Consider the following 22,159-nt stretch of genomic DNA (forward strand, 5'->3'; position numbering starts at 1 on the left):
ATCCTGAGCCGTCTGAGTTATGCATCTGTGCTGATCAGAGTTTGCTCTGCAGAAAAACCTGCACTAAAGACTTCAGTTCTGATTAGATGCCATATACTGGAATGGTCCTATTTTCCAGTCCAGAGGCAGCTTGAAACCTCACACAAAGAAGATTTAATAAAGCATTTCCTTTCAGAGCTCAGCCAGACACAAGAGATTTCACATCGCTCAGCTAACTGCAAACCTCAAGTCACCCATGGCCCCTTTCTCCAGCATCTCATTTCAACTCTCTGATTAACTTCACACAGCTCCTCCTTTTCACCTTGTTTTTAACAGCAGGAGCATTTATATTTGTTGTGGTAGGAAAGGATTCAGAGGGGCTCGGTTGATGGAGCGCACATATTGGTGCTCAAAAATGTGCTGTGGGCCTTCCCATGTGCTGCAAAAGCAGGGCTGTAACTGCAGCAATGCAAGAATCACCAGGAGATCCTGACCCCAGTGTGCTGAGTTCTGGGTACATGTTTGAAGCTGCTAGCCATTTCTGAGAATTTAAAGCCTCTTGTTTAACGTTCAGGCTCAATTTCTGTGAGTATATGAAAAAGGGAGCAGGATTTATAATGTTTTTGTCTTGAATTTAATCAAAACCTTCCCAGCTCCCAAACAAGCACCTTTGTGTATTCTCTGATCCCTTTTCCCAGGGCTGGGAGCACTGTGGTGGGTAGACGGTCTCTCCCTGAAGTCACATCTCTCCTTGATTTATTGGGCATGGAGGGTTAGTGGGTTATGACAACCTCAGACAATTCCAAACTATTTTGTGTGGCACGAGTGGTAAATGCCCAGGTACTGGGGATACATTTCTCTAAAGGCTCGCGGGGGTGACGGGGCTGTTATTGCAGCATGACCCCCCATTCGGTATTTCTGAGACGTGCTCGTGTGTGTGCCTTGGCAGCAGTCACCACCTGCTCAGTACGTAGTCCTGGGCTCAGTGCAGCCTCCGTGACTCAGCACCTTGCCAGATCCTCAGCATACAGAGGACAGGTTTAGAGGGCTCTCTCTATCAGTTAAAGTCGGAGTTTGGAAATACAAGTTGGGAGAAGGCAGGTGCTGCATCGCAACTGAGATTACAGCACCATTTTGAGGTTTAAGATTACTGGGCCAGACCTTTAGGTATTATAAAACCACGCTGGCTAACCTAGCCTAGAAAAGAGAAGGCTCCAGGGAGACCACATTTCAATCTTTCAATACATAAAGGGGGCTTATTAAGAAAGGTGGGGAGAGACTTTTTACTAGGGACTGTAGCAACGGGACAAGGGGTAATGGTTTCAAACTAAAACAGGGTAGATTTGGATTAGAGAAAAGACAGAAATTCTTTACCACGAGAGTGCTGAGGTGATGGAACAGGTTGTCCAGAGAAGTTGTGGATGCCCCATTCCTGGAAGCATTAAAAGGCCAGGCTGGATGGGGCTTTGGGCAACCTGGTCTAGTGGGAGGTGTCCGGGTCTATGGCAGGGGAGCTGGAACTAGATCTTTAAAGGTTCCTGCCAACACAAACCATTCAATGATCTATTCTACGTTGCTCCAGTAGCATCCGTGGAGATATGCTGGTCTTTATCAGCTGGTCAATGGTGGGAAACCTTAGGGAATAAGACAAGAGTAGCCTATGCAGCGTTGGGACTAAGAGCCACAAGAGCAGAGAGGAACAAAGAACCTGGTGTTGGGTTTGGCCAGCAGCCCCAAGGTTTTAAGAGCTGGCTTTATTATTTCACAGACTCAGTGAAGTATGGACCCTCGCCATCGAAGGTCATCATCTGCTTCTTAACTTCTCCCTGAAAAACTTGGTGTCCCTACTTAGTATTTTGCACTGAGAGGCCAGCCAAGCAGAGCTATATTAATTCCAAAAGTGGAGTTGCTCTGATTGCCAAGGTCTGCATCTCAGTGTCGTGCCTATAAATATTAATGGTCACTCTGTATGCTATGTGTTCCTATAAGGGGCTCACGGGACAGTTTACTTTGAACCAGAGAAAACATGAAAATGACCCTATTTTTCAACCCCCCACCCTTAATGCCTTTGTAGATAATTGGCATTTAGCAACGGCCAAGTCAGCATTTCCACTTCTTGCTCGTGTTTTCTGGGGTTTATATCTTAGCCATAAAAAATCACTTAAGGCTGCAGCTTGGCAGGAAAGGGATCAGCATACCAGCTAATGCTGAAAATTTATTTGGACCTCAGTGTTCAAAAGTTCGGGCAAGCCATTTTGGAGTTCAGTCAACATGACCTCTCATCCTGGGAAAACACCCAGGCAGGCCAGAACTGGGAAAATCACATCCACCGAGGCTGCAATTCCCACTTGTGCAGAAGCTTGTTAATCACATTACTGCTGCACTGATTAAGATTGCAATCCTGTTGCAGTGGAAGCCTAGCAAAGAACATGCGGAAAAACAGCTTCTGCCCTAGAGAGCTGCATATTACAATAACACAGCTCACAAGTGGGCAAAACAAGACTTGAAATGCCAAAGAGAAAGCTGAGGTAGAATCCCCCCAGCTCAGAGGCCTCGGGCCTCGTGGTGTTTGAGCTACTGGTGTCCAAAGCAAGGAGACCGCCAGGGAGACTCGGCATGAAAAAAAGCAGCCACCCAGCAGAGATGCAACAGCATCCACGAGGGCATGCAGCAGGCTGTCCCAAATGCCCGAGGCGTGATCAGTGCTGGCACTGCGGACCACGCCATGGCAGAACCTGTTTGGCTCGCTCCGGAGGCGGCAGGCGCAGGGCCCCAGAGCCAGGTAGCTGCTCAGCTGGTCTGGTGGTGATGTGGGAGTTTCTGAAAGTGGCACGGCTCTTCCTGAAGTTTGTCGGAGCTGCCCGAGTGCTCTCCGCCGGCTGCAGGCTGTGGAGCGCTGCCCGAAGAGGCCTTCCGTGGTGCAGTCAGCAGCAGGGCTGGATGGCGGCCACAGGGCATCAGCTGCCCCCTGCTGCTAATTTCCATGTTAGATGTGAGGTATCTTGGAGGGGCAAATCCACCGCTTAACCCATGGGAGCTTTTCTCTCTGTGACCTCATGAGCTATTTCAAATGGAGGATAGAAATGGGTGATCCAGAGCGACTCCTTGACGTTCTGTGTGCCTGTCACCGACTGTTCCTAAGGACGCACAGCTCCAGCTGGCTCTGGACATGGTACGAGCACAAGCACATTGACAGGGCCTTCACGCCTGGTTTCAGGCTCCTTTCTTACAGGTGACTGCAGTCAGTCAGACAAGGTCTGTACTAATAAATTAACCAGTGCCAGGACTGCTCTCTGTTACACTGCTGGAGTATTGCTCTGCAGCTTGGTCCAGTCCAGATGCATTTCAAGCGCTAGCATGGGTCAAAGACTCTTCTTTATGGTCCGTCTGGTTGTGACCACACAGGTTTGGATGGTAAGAATTTGTTATGAAAACAACGGCCATTCTGTGCCAGCTGTCTTCTCAGTGCAGAGGAAAGTCCCAGGCACATTTATTTTACTGGCATAGACCCAGCCAGAGCACACAGGATCCCCTCAGTCTTTTGAAAGACAAGGTTCATTGAGGTCAAGCAGCTATTGTCATCACATATGGCTTGCGTGGAGAATGGAGTTCAGTAAGTCATTGGTGAATAGGTTAAATAAAGTAGATGCCAGCACTGAATTTAGTAGAAGTCTATTATCTGGAATCTCTTGGTGTTGATTTTTTGGCCTGGAGCCACCTGAAAACATCTATCTCGGGGCATTAGCTCAGTTACCATAACAACTCATCTAGGAATAACTTCTGACAGCTCAAAGAGCAGACAGAGGTGCTAGGTGGTATATAAGCCACCCTTAGGTCAAGATAAGCATATCCAGGATTCCCCCTCTTCTGCAATGCAGCCTCAGCATCCCTAGTGTCAGTGCTTACACACGCTTTAATATGCTTGGGACCCTGCTTTATCACTCAGAGGCTGCTCAGCCTGATTTTCCAAAGGTCCACCCACTAAAGGAGCTACCTCCTGGCAGAATAGCAAAATCATCCATCTTTGGGGAACCCGGCTAATTCCCTTGTTGCCATCCAGTTTATGATCTCTGATTTTTGGACTCGTAAATTATAGCTTGGCATGAAAACCATGACTGAGCCACTTCCATAAGGTCCAGTTTAGCTGATGCTAAGAAACCGCTTCCATGTTTGACTCCGATGATGACATAAGGATCAATGTTTTCCATAGATACTCACCGGTGGCTCCCTCCAGGCTTCTATTACTCCACCGTCCTGTCACCCCTGCTCACTCTCACTGGAATCGCCTGGGAAGCAGTCACCAGCGACCACAGGTGTTGCCAAATCTCTATAAAGAGAAATCAGAAAAAAAATGGGGCCTACACAGTTTGACCCTGTACAGAAAGCCAACATTACAGCCAAGCATGAATTAAGCCCCTTACGCTGAGCTTCAGTGTGATCTTTTGATGCCTGCTCCTTGCACTGACCTCCCAGCTCCTGGGGTTGCTCAGCAATTGCTCCTCAGCATGGAGGGGAGACTTTCCACTCCCGTACAGCTACTCTGGACTTGCCCTGTTAAGCTTAGACCTAGCAGCAGGCTCCAAGGCATCTCGCAGTAGGATAACGATCCTTTAAATAGCACTGGGAGTCTCTCTTCTCAGGGAGAACCAATTAAGTTCTTCGGCACATGCTTAGACATATGTTGACCTGGTACGCCTTAACAGGCCTGCTTCCATCTACTAGATAAATAACACTGGCTTAAAAAATATCCTCCTGGAGATGCGTTACTTAGGCAACAGCCAGGTGGGGGACTGACTTCTCCATCTCTGTGGCTAAAAGTAATATTTATGTGTATTACTAATGGGCCAAGCTCTCTGCTGGTGTAAACGCCTTGAAATCAATGTTTAAATTCTGAAAGGACCAGCGCAGTCACCTCTGGTAACCCCTAGTATAGCGCAGGCCAGAAAACAACACCTTTATTTAGCTCAGTTACCTATTGTTCAGCCCAAGAAGCTCATTTAACAAAAGCTGAGGGTTGCATCAGCAGAGAACACAGTCCATAGGGTCAGAATTCTTTCCCTGTGCAGTTGCATGAGATTTCAGTAGATGAAACTGAACTAACACGCATCCCATGGTGGCAGGGGGCATCTATCTTGGCTCTAGGCAAAGAATTAATGAATTGAAAGTATGTTCTAAACCAGGCTCTTTTCTGGCGTGATATGGCACAGCTTCCTGGACTTCTCTGTAGCTGTGCTGATTTATACCAGATGAGGATTTTACCCAGTTGGGATAAATCCTCTCTCCTGTGTCCTGGTGTTTTATGGGGCATATGTGCTACAGGGTGGGCTCTCAGCAAATCCTAGGCTATTACAGTTCCCTGAAATTTCAGGTGAATAACTGAGCGCTGGAATACAAATCTTGTTTTGGCATTTGCAGAAAACCCAGCCAGCAGCTGTTGTCAGCCAAAGCAGAATCATAGTGTCCTTTGCTAGGACCCAACAAAAAAACCCCACCCCACATAAACTTCGAACTTCTCTAATTCCCGATTAAACGTTTGCAGCACAAGCTCGGTTTCTCGTCTGCATAATTGGAAAGAGCAATTCACAGGACTCAAGAGACTCAGCCCTGCACTTACTGGCTCGGCTGGGTGGGGTGGCTGCCTGGTAGAGCTGCTGCCTACGGGCCATGAGCAGCATCTTGGTTGCCGTCCAAGCCATGATAATGAGCTCTCTAAGCAGATGCTGGCCCTGAAGAGGTACCCCTAGAAACTTTCAAGAGCTTCAGCCTCTGTTCTGAAGACACCGGGGGTAGTCCTGCATAATTTTTAAGGGTCTTCAGAAGAGTAACTACGAAAGTAATCCTAATTTTGCCAAGTTTAAGTATTCTATGCAGGGTCTGTACCCCTGTCAGAAAATGTTTATGGAACCATAACCCCAGAAAACTGAAAACCACTGTTTAGTGCTAACGTATGGGGGTGAGCACGCCTAGAGAAATTCAAGCTGTCTCACTGTAAACATCCTTAGAGTGCTCCTAAAGCTACAGGCTGCCCTGTTCTGAGATGAAAAATGGATTCTCAGGATCATGCACTAAGTAAGCAGAGCCTTGCTTATGGGAAAAAGACTTCCAGGCAGTTGCAGATTGTCAGAAGCAAGGGTGAAGGCATCTCCTGCAGAAGGAAAAGCAGGTGTGAAAACCTGGAAGTGGCTTAGTGTGATTGGAAAAACAAAACAGTCAGAGGATCAGGTTTATATTCTCCCCACGCCTGGGTCAGTGCCTCCTTGGTCAAATGCCATTTTTGATTGCATGTCTACAATGCTCCAAGTACTTGCCTCTTTCTTATTCAGATAATGCCAAAGAGCACAGCCAAAGCCATGAGAAACGGGGAGCGTGACAAGGGCTGAAAGGAAGCAGATGGAAGAGAGCTTGGCCGTGGAAAGGCAGCCCAGCCACAGGCGTTTGGTAAGTCCCTCCCTGCACGCCAGCTCCAGGACTGTTCAGAAAGCAGCTCCAAGTGTTTTCAGCACAGTGCTCACGAATAATTAACCCAAACAAACTACAAATAACGTTTCCTCACCAGCTCACCATGTGGTCTGAGCTGCCAAAGGAGAAGCGTGGGTAAGACTGACTCAGCTCCTGGGGGCAGTGAATCAGAGCGAAATGCCCAGGAAAGGGTGAATTCTGCCTAGGCGATGAAGCAAGAAGAAGCTGAGGTGGGCTTTGCTTAGGGCCCTAGATGGGGACACTGGACATCTGAGCCTCCCTCTAACCTGCTCACAGGATTCCTCAGTAAGTTGCTGGTCTTGGCCTTTCTTTTTTCCCCTATGTGCAACTCCGAGATAATTTCTCCTTCCCTCTCTCCCACTCTTTATCCATCCAGCTTTAAGTGACTCAGGTTAGGGATTGACTGGGCTTCTGAACAGTTCCTATGAGGCGGGGCCCTGATTTCCAGGTTGAAGGCTCTATACAGCAAAGAAGTGGTAAGTGCACTAGAGACAGTCCTGGAGCCTTTATATATCCAAAGGACAGAGACTGGCTCGCTGCTCTTACAGTGACCACCTTACCTGACGTTAGGGCCCCACTGTTACACCAAAACTGCCATATTTTTGAGCCAGGGTTTAGAGAGCAATGAGACTCCTTGTGCTGCTCATCCCACTGTGTGCCAGTTGCCCCACTCCAATAACTTCTGAACCAGCTGACCTGATTCAATCCAGTTCGATGGAAGAGAGGTCTCACAGACCCTAGATTCCTGCAATTTTTGTAAACAAACAAACAAAAACCAGCAGCATGATATAAGAGAGACATACCAGCTGGTCAATCAGTACCTGCCTGACTTCCAACCAGCTACTGCACCTGCTGCTCCTTGCTGGCAAAGCAGGAAGCTCTCAGAAGAGCTAAGGGCTTTGCTGGGGAGGTCTGAAGGGGATAAGGGTGCCCTGGGGATATTGGGAGCATCAAGAAAGGAAGAAATAAAAAGCAGTTGTAAAATATAAGTCAGGAGAACGGGTTTCACCAGTTCCCCTGTTCATGGAACAACTCACTTTTTAGGTTCAAACTTATATTCAGGATGAAATAGATGTTTCTTTAACCACTACAGTACTTCCCCTAGAAAATTTCAGTGATTGTTATCTGTGTTACCAATACCCCCATAAAACCTGCGTGCTCTGTTGCTCAGCAGAAAAACATGCCTTTCTGGATTTTTTTTTGGCAACAAGAAAATGTTTGATTCTTTTCTTCCAATAGAAACATTTGAAGAAATGCCATATAAAATGGAGTTTCTCATTTTCCAGGAGTTGTTTTTTTCCCCCCTAGGAACAAAGAGTATTTCCCCAGGTACTTCCCTGGACTAGAGATTCTAGGACAGACAAAGCTGTGAACTTAGTCACACCTGAAGATCTTTCAGCCCAAGCAACAGAAATGGACAAAGGTTGGGATGGGACTAAGCACGGGAAGAAGGAATGTGACTTTTCCAAGGTCAACCACCAAGCTGGGTACACGCTGGAAAGTGTGCTGGCGCTGTTGGGTCAGCGTTTCTGCCACTTGACCATGCGGCGCCTCTGTGCATCCGTCTGTCCTGAAATAATAAGCTTCTTGGAGCAGAGCCAGTACTTTCCTGAGAGCTTGGAAAGTGCCTTGTGCAGCCTAGGTGCAGTCATAAATAATAATTTAAATGTTAATAATAATATTAAAGTGGAGGCGTGCCACTGAAGATGGGACACACTCAGCAACAGAGTCCTAAATCAGTGTCTCCCTTCCAGTGAAATGTACAATTTGTCTCACAAAGTCTGGGGGACCAGTATTTTCTTCTCTGGACCTGACAATCACAGTCTTATGCTCTGTAGAAGGCAAAGTGACCTGAGTAGAATTAGGTCCGGTATCTGCTCTAACACCTCATGCCTGTAGCTGGCAGCTCTGGTCAGCTCCGGAAGCCTTTTTGCAGCTCAGGGGAATATCTGGAAAGAGTAAATTAACTGCGGTAGTGTGGGGAACTGCTTGGACTAATGTTTTTTTCAGAGATAGGCTTTGATTGACACTTCAGATCTGCCTGACAATCTCTTATTCTAAGTGTAAGTTGCTGCCTTTCTTCAGAGCAAGAAGAGCTGGTTGGGTTGCTGTCCTTCAAATGATGGATCTTATCACATGGGAAAAAGAAGAAAAAAAAGCAAACCACCTGCAAACAGCCACAGGTACAGCACAAAAAGAGGTAAAACTAACTGGAGCTATTTGAGTTATTTCTGTTCTTTTCCCTCTATGGCATAATCCAGTGCAAGATATAAAAGAAAAGAGACTATACTCTGAGGAACAAGAGCTGACTGTTCTTTTTATCTGACTGTTGTTCTTTCCCTTCAAGAGATTTTGAATGCTTTGCAGATAGCACTGTGCCACCCTCCAGGGACAGGAGGGCTGAGAAGGCAGTGGGACAACTTTTTTTTTTAACTCATTTGGTCCCCCTTTGGTCCCCTTTTAGCGCCCATCCTCCCCACATTGCCTTACTCCATAGTTTGAGGCATCCTCAGTGCTTGCTAAATGCTGTGATCACACCGTTCAGCTGCTCACAGAAGAGGTGAGCTCTTTTTACAATATAATTTACAGTTTACCTGAGTCTGGTCAAGAAGAAGGTTGGGTCTCCAAACAGGCAGAGGCTGGCTTCAAATCATCTAAACGCCACTTAGGTGGAAAAATGGGTCTCATTTGAGACGTCCTGTCTCTTCTTGCTCATCTAGGTGCATAAGAAACAGCCAGTCTCTTCAGCCTGCAGAGTACAGGGCTGCTGCTGTATGTCCAAATACCAGGAAAGATACTAAGAACTGCTCTGAAATAGATGTTTTCCTTGTTCTCTGCAAACACAGGTGTGGACAAGACCGATGACCAAAGCTGAAAGGTGTGCAAGCTCCTGTTTGCACATCAGCCTGGGCGTATCGTAAGATGGAGACATTTGCAACTTCGCCTGCTGCACCACGGATGGGCTTTCTTCTTGCCAGGAGTGTTTATCTTTGGGATCCTCCTATTGTTGAGGCATCACAGCCAGGATTACCACGAGTACTGTTGTTTGCTGCTGCACTCACCTCCACCTCGCAGCTGCAGCCAGGCCTTCCCAACCAGCTTTTTCCTGAGCCTCATGAGCAGAAGACAAGCCCAGGCAGGGCCGTCTCCCCCAGCTGCTGTATTTCAGCAAGGCAGGTCAGGCTGAGGCATGTCTCAGCGGCTCTTCCGTGCCTCTCCTCTACCCGAGTTGTGGATGCATCAAGTGCTTCAGCTTACAGGGCCATCAGTCTGGCAGCTTTCCTCAGCACTAAATTTACTTTTTAAAGTTACATCAGTGTTGTACCCAGAGGGAACGGAGGAACAGATGCAGTCTGTGAAGTCTGGCTTTAATTCACCTGCCTCATTTAATTTCCTGCCCTGCCTTCTAATCAATGAGTCTGCACTGCTGGCCCTGGGAATACAGAAGTTTTTTCATATACAGGAGAATTCAATGTGGTGGCTGTTCCAGCTGAGCTTTCAGGGTCTCAAGCAGGCTGTGTCATGTCTCCTTTGAGGCTGCTTCATAATGGTGTTCCTTGCCCCAGAGGCACTTGCACATAGATGGCAGCTGCATTGCATTTCCTTCAAGGGGCCGCTGGCACCAAGCAGCTGTGCCCCGTTAGCCGAGAGAGGCTGGCTGTGTGGTGTCCCCTCCTGGAAACTGCTCCTGTCCTTCCAGGTGCTCCTGGTTTTCAGCCACGTGGCTTTCTCTGCAGGGCCACGCTGTTTTCTGGGGCTCTGTCCCCGCAGTCGCTCTGCCGTCCTACCTCAGACAGGCTGCTGATGCCAGATGTGCCTCAGTACCTCGCAGGGGCTTCCAGCAACACCATGGGAGCAGCGGTGCTTCACATGGGCTCTGTTCTCGAGGCTTTGCAGGGCCTTCAGGCCAGGCTGTCATGCTATGGTGCCTCTGGTGTTCCTTCACCAAGGACAGTTGCATCAAATCACCTCAAAAATGTTTTCAGGACTTCGTTGCCTCATACTCAGGGCTATCAGGAAGCCCCGATGAAACGATTTTGGGCATTTTTGCTTTGGTTAAGCATATTCCCTCGCAGTATTGCCCAGTTGCTTAATCAGCCAGCGTCAAAACCCTGGGAGACAAGCAGGCTGTCCTTGGCTGGTAGCACTTATTTTGTGATGTTGCCGCTTTACCTTGCGTATTATAATCTGTATCAGATTGCTCTTTGCTTGCTAAAATGGACAATTAGGATCCAGTTGTAATGCAAATTGCACGGTGGAATAAAAACTGTGGGGAACAAAATCACAAATAAGTATTTATGTCAGCCTTTGTTACCGCGTGATAGGTCCCGCTCAGTTACTGCTCGCTGTGAAGCATTAGACAGAGGAGAACCTGGTGTGCCTTTGTGTTTTATAGGCACAAGCTGCCGAGCTGCTCTGGGTAAGACTGCCTTTAGGCACTCGCGGGCCCCGATAATATGTATGTGTGCAAACCTAACAGACAGATTGCCGCCTACACTGGAAATTTGATGATTGCCTTGTTTTTTTCCAAGGCTCTGTTTTATATACTGCAGGACAAACCCATGGGGTAATTTCCAGTCTCTCTGCACAGGGCTGAGCTGACATGGTGAGAGAAGCGTAGAGATGCTGAAATTTCAATCTGCCACATAATGTGCTCCTAATACGGATGGTCTTAATAAGTGTGTTGTCATCAGCGGTGTTGCTGTAGTTCTTGCCATTGTTATCTTTCCCAAGTCTGGTGCTAAGCCTTGTAAATTAAGAGGAACCTAAAGTTTCTGTGGAATTAAACACACAGGAGTCCTGCAAATGCACATGGAAGAGTGCACGTTTAAAATGCCAAGCCTTATTGATGCTGCTGGTGTAGCTGCTTTTACTGCACATCAGCTTTGCATTTCCCCAAGCCCTTGGCAACGAAGAGTTGAGCTGCATGTTTTCATAGCAAAACTCATTTTTGAGGACCGAGGTGGACTATCCATGTTTCATATGTCATTGCTGGTAGTCAGGAGGCAAGTTTTTTAAGGCTTAGCAAAGCTTGTGAAGTACCTGTAAGATTCAGAGTGAGAGTAATGATTGTTCACATCCCATTGAAACAGTGACTTCTAGAAGAGAGCAAGGAACAAGAATGAGAGTTTGTGAAGCCAGACGGATGAGTGGGGATCAAAGTCCTCTGAGAAGCTATGGCACCATAGCTCATCTGTCTACTCAGAAAAACCTTTGCAACTGCCATTAATGACTCCAAATGGCCTTGTTTTCCCCCTAGCAGGGAAATAAGCAGCTTCAATGGGGAGGAGTAAATCCATTTGATTGCCCACGTTGCTGGGAATAAGCATCTTATTACTTATTAGTAATAACCCAACCTATTGCTAGCACTGTAGCCACCAGAACAGCCTTATCTGCCAGAGAATAGTTACATTGCTCCTAACATTTCGAACTGCCACTGAACACGAGGAGTCAGAAAGGCCTCAAGGAAGAAAGCAAAAGGCAACATGGAGAACCTGGCTTATAAATGATGTGTGTGACAAGTGAAATATATCAGGGCCAACATATCTTTTGAAGAAGAGTTGTGCCAGGCAAGACTGAGCTCTTTCTGTTTCTGACCTTCTAAGCCAAAGCGTGGTATTCATCCCCAGCTGATGGGATGGTGGCAGTGTTGGCTTGTTAGCTCATCTTCTGAAGGAAAGAGGGGCATCTATACCTCGGGTCTGCGATGCAGCAGCTGTCAAGCTCAGGGCTCCGGTCCAGGATTTAGATGAAAATTCTCCACGGAAATTGATGACAAAGCACCTGATCGCTTCACCACGGCAGGGGTGTTCTCACATGGCGACGCCCTGGGAAATTCTCACTCAGAATAGATCAGATTCTGCTCTCATTTATGTAATTATAAATCCAGTGTGGTTCCATTTGAAACAACTGTTTTCATCCAATGCAAATGAGATCAAAATCTGGCGCAGGCTGTTTTTGTACACAATGGAAACTGACTGAATTATGGGAAACAGGAAACAAATCAAATGTAAATCTAAATGGAAATATCATGCTCTCTGTTACATCAGAATAAATTGGAAGCAAGTCTGTCGATTCTAATGGAATTCATCTGGATTTACACCAGACCGTGGCTCAGCATTTGTCAGTTGGCTGCACACCGACATCAAAACACAAACCATGCTACCTCATCTGAATAGCTTTGAACAATTTCTTCCTTTCCCTTTACATTTAAGCAATTGCCTCTGCATCCTGATAGCTGATTAGCCTTTTCAAACAAATAAACCCCTGCAAACAAACATCAACAAATGAGCCCCTGCTCTCAGTAGCACGTTCAGAATCTAAATGATGAGTCTAAAGTACTGAGCTTGGTTTTGGAGTCACTTAAACTTGCTCCCGCCCCTCTTTGTTCACAATATGGAGTAGTACGGTTGAGCTCACGTGAAAACAGACTGTTGCTATTCTCTTTTCCCCAAAGCACACCAAATCATCTTCCCATCATCACCAACAATGGTCAGGGCCAGCTATTTCCTAGAATACACAGGAGACCTTTCAGTAGATAAGCAAAATATCACCATACTTCTGCTGTTGCTGTGTTCGGATGGTCAGAAAGGAGCTGTAACCCTCCCTAATGTGTCTAATAGGAAATTGTGTCACACTCTGTTCCTCTGGGCAAGTTACCGTTCCTCTCCGTGCCTCTGTGCAGCTGGCCACAGGAGCCTGTTGCTGATGGGGCACTCTTCATGGGGGAGCTGAGAGGGCTAATTAATGTCTGAGCTGCAAACTAGGCTTCCTGGATAAAAGTTACTGGAAAAGCACAATGTCTGAGGAAGAGCACAGCCATGTCAGCCCCTTCCCTTGAATATCAGTTACCCCAGCTCCTTATATCATTCAGGGTTTAATCTGTGGTGTTTTTTTTTTTTCTTGGATAATTAGGAAAATGTATCTGAACTAAAACAAGAGAAGACGATGATGCACAAAGCCCTAAGTCGATGGGACTCAGGGAAGGGCAAAGCACTCAAATTCAAATACATTATTAAAATACAAATCCTGTTGGTAACCACCCAAAATAGTAGTCACAGTTACAGAGAATGTTTCAAGGTAAAAGAGTTCTCTGAAAGTTGGATAACTGTTTGCTTGGACACCCTTCTTTCAAGGGACTTGCTACTCACCTGCAATCAGTCTCCTGAGCAGAAGAGGTAGGGGAGCACTCTGGTCTGCAACACTTGTTCCCACTCTTCCACTGTTTTTTCTGTGGGATCTTCAGTAAGTTAATTGGCCAAGATTTTCACAAGTGGCCCCTCTCTATGACTGCTTGCATGCGTAGGTGTTCAATCTGAGACATGAGCAATCACCCTTTTCTGGGTCATTAGCAACAAAGCACACACGGATCTCAACCAGCATCTGAATGTGCCAGCCACTACCTCTCAGGGCATTTATGTTCCCATCTGTAAGTTGTTATAATAAATACTTGCCTGATTTTATAAAGCCATTCAGGACTCTCAAATGAAACAGAGGCTTTCAAGTAGCTGTGATTATTATGGCTTACTCTTGCTTAGGCTTATTCCTGCAGGTCAGCTATACTTAATTTGTGAGAGCTTTCTCATTGCTGGCACTGCAGATTCTGTGTAGCATGCAAAGTCTTCCTATCTGGTTTCTGTTCTGTACAGCATCACCTGGAATAAATGCCTGCAGCCAGGATGCACCTGATGGTTGTGTTGTTGATACAAAAACAAAAGCTCCAGTTTACTTATTGCTCACAGCCTCCATAACTCTGTTTACCATGTACCAAAGGCTTATTTTATCCATGTCAGTGAAGTTAACACAGGAGACTTGGAAGCAGAGAGAAAGCAGAAATGAGAAGTAACTGGGTCCCAGCCCAATCCCAGCTCTCTGCAAGAATGCACCATATGCAGACATGGACAGCACTGGACTGCAAAGTGTAATGTAATCCTAAGGAACCAGCTAAAGCCAATTTGCCAAGCTCCTTGGAGAGTCTCAGCAGCACCATTGCGTTTTACTCGCTGACCGTAAGTGGTCTTATTGCACATGATAATAAAAACTATATAGAGGTGGATTTAATAGGACCACCAAAAACAGAGTAAAGAGAGAATCACAATTGCACACATTTGCTGCTCCACCAATACAAGAAGACGGGGGTGAGGGGAAATTATTTGATTTTATAGGAATAAAACTCTTCAGGCAAGAATTTTAAAAGTGGGGATAATTGTGACTTACTGTTCACACAGTGCAGTGGGGAGTCATGTCCAAGACTGTAGTTACAACCTTTAGCTTTACATACTGTGGACTGGACTGTGCTGTGTGGTTTTACTAGGTAGTCACATTGATTTCAAAATCCCAGTTTTCCCCAGGGTGCAGCACTGCTTTGTGTGAGCATGGATTCGAGGCCCCACGCTTGAATCTGATCTTGCATTCTGAGAAATCAAGTGATTGTCGGTGGGCATATACCTGACTTACTTGAATATGCATGTGACCTGGCCTCAAGAGCCACTACAACCTTGGTAAGATTTTTGTTAAGTTATTCTTCTAATTAAACCCTATCTCTGTTAAGCAGAATCATATCCATTTTAGCATGGATGTGAGACTCATTTGAACGCAGAGCTGGATCTTATGTCAGAAATCAGGTTTGGCCATGATGGCAATAGAACTGGTTACCCTATAAGCCCAAAGTAAATTTGCAAACTCTGTCTGTTCAAAAAGAAATGCATTAATAGATGACTGATCTCCTGAAACGTCATTTGAATAGTTTTGACTGCACACTTGTTTTATTCCTGGGAAATTTCAGAGTACAAAAAGACTTCTATTTTCCTTCTTCATTTGCCAAGAATCTCTTTTAAACTTGTATGTAATATAGACTGACTCTTGGATCAGATCTTCAGCTCACACTTATACAGAAGTTCACATACATGGAAGTATTTCAATGGACTTCTGTAAAGAGATACTGATATATATGAGCTGAGGATCAAGGTCAAGAAAATGAAAGCAAGAAACTGGTAGGTACGAAGCTTTCTGACCTGGAGTGGTTACTCCAGGCAATGTGTTATTTCCTAAAAAAATTATTCATCCAAAATGGCAATCTTACTCATCTGGGAGATGAATGTCTAGAACATATGTCTCCGTGACCCAGTGCCATCCTTGAAACAATCCCTTTTCATGCTGATAGTTTGAGGACTTTTTTTTTTCCACTGTCTGTTCTACCCCCAAGGTCATTTTCAGATAATGGCAGAAGGTTTGAATTGAAGTATTTAATTGTGAAAAAAGTCACAGTAAGTTTTTTAAACAAAGCCTTTGGCAACAGCTCCTGATTGTGAATCGGAGAATGTGCTTGTATTGGGACAGTCTGGATTATTTTATTTTACGTGATTTTAATGCTTCTAAAAGCAAGTGTTTGAAAGCTATATGTTGAGAGTCCAACAGATAAAGTATGTGGATCAGCTTGTACAGAGATTGTTGGGTGTCAGAAGGGAGAAACAGGAACATAATGCACAACAGAACTCTGAGCAGGGAGTGCCCCTCAGACAAATGAGACACTAGCATTAAGAATAAATGGAGAAAAATAGGAAGAATGAGTAAATGGAGCCTTGGTTTAGAGCCCTAAGCACTGAAATCCATTCTTACTGCAGGGTGTCCTTCCATATTGCTGCAGCGTGGTACCTTGGAAAGAGGTTTGGATCCCCTAGTGCCTACCATGTGCTCAGAGAGATGTTCAGAAGGGAATCTGAACATGATGTTATGAGGTAAGACTGTATGACAATGAAGACCGTATAAAAACAACTCAGGGCTTAAGCTAAGGCTGCTTTAAGCCCTGGGTACATTAGGCTAGATCTGCCCATTTCTGGTATCTTGGAACTTCCTCTGAAGCTTTTACTACAGCAAAAGGATTCTGGAAGAGACGAGTCTCCTGCTGCTAAGCCTTCACCATCACTAGGGAAGTGACTTTTTTGTAGTTTAATAGTAAGTTGTCAGTTTTCAAGCCTGTCAGCACAGTGCCTTTCTCCCACAGCAAGTAGTTCATTTCAGCCAGGAGTTATTCCTGGTGTATATGAAAGAGAAAAGAGCTTCCTTTTTTCTTTAAAGGAGAAAAGAAATAGCCTTCCTGACAGATTCCGAGTGAAGTCTATAAAATTCTGGGAGAAATTCCTAAAAGCACTGATTATGATAACATCAAAAGAAGTAAGAAACTACCCTGGGAGATGATGTGAGAAGGGTGTCCCTGGTGAGATGTAGGATCAAGTCCATCAGAAATGTTTGCTAGCGACCAATTTCAGGTGTCTGGGGAAGGAATGTATGACCAGGGGAAGCTTGGATGGGTCTTGTTCTTTCCTGTTCCTTCTGGAGGCTCATGCTCTGCCCAGCACCTCTTCTCTTCCCAGTCCCTGCTGACAGCATTTTGTTTCTCTTTTTCAGTTTGAACATGGGGAAAGGAGGGGAAGCTGGTCTACAAAGCAATTTCCAACCTGTTTCCCTATCCGTCTCTCTGCACTGTACTAATACTTGTTTTTCTTAGGGATAAAGGCTGGAGATAATTCCTTTAAGTGGCAATTAAGCTCCAGGTAGCTGCAGAAAACTGTAGCTTTCCCCAGTTCCTGCAGAGACACAGCTTGAGCCACAGGTTTCCCTACTTCCCTAAACCAGGACATATTTTTCCTGTCTTTGGATGATTAAGGCCCCACTCATCCAGAACAGCCCAAAGTGATTGGAGCAGTGGGGGAAACGACAAACCAAAGATGCTCCATGAACTGCCAGTGCCCTCCTTCAGAAATACACTAATTTCAAAGAGCAGGGAATAGTTTCCTCCCAGTCCTCATCTGACCTGTGTTTCATCTGCAACACCTCTGTTTTCCAAGCCCTGAGCTCAGTTCAATATCCTTGTACCCCTGCTGTGGTGACAAATATCAGAAAGAGACCTTTGATCATGCTGGACAGACTATTGCGGGCTAATGGAGAAATACTTGCACTTCAAGATGCAAAGTGAGTCTCATCAGCAGACCTGTGTGATCAGTTTGGCTCATTAGTTAATGAGGTTAATGAGGCACCTGTGTATGAGCCAGCTGATATGAAAGGGGACACATCTAGTCTTAGTGATTGCTCAAGATGACACAGCAAATCACTGGCAGAGCTAGGGAAAGACAGAGCAGGGCACGGCACGGCACGGCAGGGCTCTGCTCCAGGTCTAAGCCATCCCAACCACCCTTTGGTGCAAGCGGAGATAGCTGCGAGCTTGATTCAGTCTTGTGTTGGGTCTGTGCGAGGGCTATGGGGGGATATGGCACATCAGCAGGCTGTTTGTGTTGGAAATATTCTCCGTTATCAGCGAGACTCATGAACTTTCAGAGAGCTTACTACATCTCTATTTGCAAAGAAACGTGAGCCTCTAACTCAGAGGATCTCCCTTTCTCAGGCAGGCTTATCATCAATAGCATCAAATAATAGGATGTTACCATTTCTACCTACTTTTAATGATTTATCATCCCTGAATTATGCACCATTGGTGACAGTAATTTTCCCTGATTTAGACAGGTAGACAGAATTACAGTTCTCTCTGTTTGGTGTGCTAACATAATCAGAATTAATATTTTGTCTTGTCTGGCTTATCTTAGTTAGACAGTAGCTATTATTTCACCTACTCTGTTTCTCTTCCCCCTCCCTACCACAACTAAAATAATTTGATTTTGAGCTATACTTGGAGCAGGACTCACCTCAAATCTGATTTCAAATTCCTTGATAGGAGCCCGATCTCAACGCTACCAATCTCCACCATGTCCAAGAACAGTCAGTCATGTAACAGGCTGGATAAAGCAGGGAGAATACATTTTATCGATTGCTGCAGATACCTGTACACAAGCACACACACGTATTTTTGACTTTACTTGCATGCAATCTGATGTTGGGCAGAGTGAGAAACTGCTTCGCACCTGCCACCGTGGCACATGCTCCTGTACCCCACACCGTGGCCTCGTGGAGATCGTGGTTCTGGCCCTACATGCACATGGCCCTACAAGCAAATGTGTGTGCAAATGCAAAGGAGCATTCCTCGCTGTGTAGTGTGTGTATGCTGGGAGGCAAAGAGGTGAAAGCACGGATTTCATTACTCATAACATGTTACTCCTCTGTCCTTTCTTTTTCTAGTGTGTTCCCACTTGTGCTGATTTCCAGTCACCACCATTGGGCTTTGCCACCCAGTGTGGGATGCTGAAGTGTGTTAGATTCTACACATATTGAATTGTTTGCCCTCTTTTTTTTTCTTTCCCTCCCTATTCATGGTTGTTTGTTTTCTCTTCATTCATGGCATCAAAAGGACGTTTGAGCAGCAACTACTCAATCCAAATGAAAGGGAATGTTGCTTTTGGAAGATCCAGCAGAAGCCTGAGCAGATCAGATACTAAATTATGAATTAGCTGGAGATTTTTTTCATCTCTCTTCTTTTTCTTTTTCTGGCTTTTCTTTTCTCCCTTCTATTTTCCTAACCCTAATTAAAATGTGCAGGGCACAAAACTGTAATGAAGGACTGGACCCATTATTTTTGTTTATGGCAAAACCCAAGCGGAACAGAACTCTAAATGGGCTCTGGTTGAGTACCATCTCCCTCCATAAAGACCATAATAAATATCAGCCACATTGATTTTCCTTCCCCATGAACCCTTTGCTATTTGTTCTGGTCTAAGTGCACTGTGTTTTCCTCTGAGGTTTCTTTTGCTCTAACTGTTCTATTATCTGTTGTTGTTGTTAATCTGTGTTGAGTGTGTAATTGAGATCCTAAGAGGGAGTTTAAGAGAAACCCCCTTGGGAAGACATCTGACCTACATGAAGAAAGAGAAAAAATAAAATAAATAACCCAAGCCATTGAGGCCAACTGCTCTGTTTACCTGGTGGAGCCATTTCCTTTATCAAGGGCTCTCATCCACCCCAGGCTCAGTTCTCTTTCTGTAATTAGTTTTGCGTATGTGTTTTTAACCTCTACTTGATTTTTCCATTGATTTCTTTGCCTTGGGGGGACATTTGTCTGTTGATTCCCTAGGCCTGATTTTCCCTTTACCTGCAGTTGTCTGCAGAACTGGTGTTACAGTCAGAGATGCTGCAGGCAGAGGTAGGATGTGGCCCCTTTTCCCTTCCCATTTACATGCTGCTGCTAACACCTGTGATTTATCCTGGCCCAAGCGATACAGTACGTGCTAGGGGGTGATGTAAAAGATGTCTCAAAGTGCATGACAGCTACTTAATTCCCCCTGGCTTTCCTAGGGAATAAGGCATGGGCATGGCTGAATGCCTCCAGGGAGACTGGCTAGAAAGGTGTGTTCAGCCGACCTCAGACACTGCCTACCTGCTTTCTATCCACAGCTGGCCGTCTGATCCGGGCAGTCCATGTCCTGAGCACCTGAACTTCCCGTCTCCCTTGTTTGGTTGCTGCCGCAGGGACGTATTGCAAATACGCGGAATCCATTATTGCCTGCTCACTGTTCCAGTTCCCCAGTCTCAGCAGATAAAGAGTTCTCAGTGTTGTCTTAATGTCTCTTTGTAGTTTATTAGAGGCCTAGGAGGCACGAGGGGGAAATGAGAATGTGACTCAGAATTCCCTGTTCTGAGTCACGTGCTTCCTTTGCAATCTCATTTGTAACAAGACTATTAAAAGTAAATTATCTGAGCCAAGCGGCAGTGCTGAAGCGTAAGGGCTGAGGAGAGGGAAGCAACACCCCATCGGGTGTCTCCAGATGCAAGCGGCTTAGCTCAGCCAGTTTAATCTGTCCCTTTCTGCCCATGTTGGGATTTCTGCTCTTACTTTGGGAGGACTGGCAGTGCTGACAGTTGTGGACGTGTGGCTGGCTTGATTTCCCCTCCAGTCCTGATGAAGAAATGCCCCTCTTGGCTGCGGCGTGGGGATGTCTTTGGGCTCTTGACATGAAACTGGGAAGAGGAGAGGGAGGTGCCCATGAGACTCCAGCTCTTCTCTCTGGGATGAATCCGTTGATGGAGAGGCTGTGAACTGATGGCTCCACTTGTCTCACGTTTCCATGGTATTTCCATCACACCTGTTTCCAGGGATGTCTAATAAACTGAAGCAAATTGTGATAAGGGATTATAAAGCTTTAAATGATGCTACCGAGCCAAGCCTCCCGCTCTGTTCATTACGACAAATTTCTATTTTCTCCCAGGGATCGACTGCAATTCAAACTGAGGCAGGGTGAGGAGGTGGCTGCTGGCGTGTCTGTGCCTGTGTCAAGCAGCTGGGACTGCTGCAGGTCTCCCGACTTGTCCCTCAGTTAAGGTCAGGTCCTGTTTCTGTTGAAGCAATTTCATATCTCTCAGTGGGGGTTGGATCAAGCCTTTAAGGAATTAGACTCTACTTTAGTTCATACAAGTGAGCTCAGCCTTTCAAAAGTCCCCTTTGATCCCTCCCATTCTGTTCAGGAATTGCTTTGAGTGTATCTATTGACTTTCCATGGAAAGCGGACATATCTATGTAAAAAACCTTGCTGCTGAATGTTTTATGGAAGTAATATTGACCTTCCCGCAGGTGCTGAAGAGAAAAGAAAGTCCTACTTCTCTGTAAAACTAAACTAAAATTGTATTTGATGAGTTCTATAAAATGTTTATAGATTTTTATTTTTTCCTACTTTGTCCAAAACATCTTTTTCCCACAAAGGCCAGAGGCAGAATATTTACAGGGAAAGAGGGGAAACACTTTTTTGAAAAATATTTGTGCTGGCAAATTGTTGCAAATTTTTCAGCTCCCAGATGTACCTAAACAAGTAACAGCAAAATTTTGGCTGCATTTGCAGAAAAAAAACCAGCCCAAACCAAACAAAAAACCACAATGTAGGATTTATGTGCTTGTTTCAGGTATAATCAGAATCTAAGTTAGGTTTACTGAGTATTTACTAGCTTTATTAAGTTTACAATGGAAGCAGTACCTGTGCAGTCTTGTGGAAAGTAAATCTAGCTACCGCCCACTCCAAAAAAAACAGGTCAAACTCTGTTTTTCTTGGCAAGTCCCTGCTGCTGCAGTCATGCTCTGCTGTGGCCACAGGCTCATGGATCCTCCCAGACATGTTGCAGATCTTCAGGTGGTGACATTAGTTCCTTCCTTGGGTGACAAGGTGAGTCTCTTCCCACTGGGAGAAAAGAAATGGTTTAGGGTTAGGTTGGGCCTGGAGGGATACCAGATCTCCAGGGGATATTAGCTTGCCAAGCTTCATATGGTGCAGGGATGAACAAAGCCGAGCTAAGCAAAGAAAGATCTGTCCTGTTTCTGAGCTGGTGCCTGGAGGGATACCATGGCACCTGGAAAAGGCTGCAGGAAAAGGCCAGTTCTTCCTAAGAGCAGCTCAAATTTTCTGTTCTTGATGTTCATTGCCTCCCGTGGCTCATATCCTGACAAGAGCTCATCGCTTATCAGCACCACTTGCCTTAAACACTGCAAACCATCGATCTAGCCTCTTCCATCCCTAGAGTAAGAATGTCTCCAGCAATCAGAGAATGTCTTAAAATGGGAACTGGAGCGTTACTTGCTTTGTGTCTCTCAGCTTCAAGTTTTCTAGGTTTTCTGCTAGAGACAGAGTATAGAAATGTTCCTCTCATTTTTAATGAAAGATCACATAATCTGTGTCACAAGAGACTGAGCATAGCAAAAGGTTTCTGAAGAATTTAAAGAGCTCCCACCTAACACACTGCAGTCACAAGCAACCTGCTGTCTAAGATAACC

At 45.5% G+C, this 22,159-nt stretch overlaps 2 long non-coding RNA genes across 5 annotated transcripts in view; one reads left to right on the plus strand and one right to left on the minus strand.

The window, feature by feature from the left end:
• Positions 1-538: 538 nt before the first annotated feature.
• Positions 539-22,159, minus strand: part of LOC308182078 — an 89,452-nt gene continuing 67,831 nt past the window's right edge. The window contains exons 10-13 of the long non-coding RNA XR_013941656.1: positions 21,369-21,569; positions 19,781-20,510; positions 18,159-18,248; positions 539-4,306 (exon numbers count right to left, since the gene is read on the minus strand). This is a non-coding gene — a long non-coding RNA (uncharacterized lncRNA). The remainder of the gene's footprint in view (positions 4,307-18,158; positions 18,249-19,780; positions 20,511-21,368; positions 21,570-22,159) is intronic.
• LOC308182079 lies at positions 6,301-11,116 on the plus strand. Of its 4 annotated transcripts, none has more exons than XR_013941657.1 (3): positions 6,301-6,417; positions 6,536-8,642; positions 9,306-11,116. It is a non-coding gene; the product is annotated as an uncharacterized lncRNA (long non-coding RNA). The 4 variants fall into 4 exon arrangements; XR_013941660.1 differs by having other exon boundaries at positions 6,304-6,744; positions 8,545-8,642; XR_013941658.1 differs by having other exon boundaries at positions 6,304-8,659.

This window comes from Anser brachyrhynchus (assembly GCF_964034855.1).
Source record: "Anser brachyrhynchus genome assembly, chromosome: 23".
Classification (NCBI taxonomy): Eukaryota; Metazoa; Chordata; class Aves; order Anseriformes; family Anatidae; genus Anser; species Anser brachyrhynchus.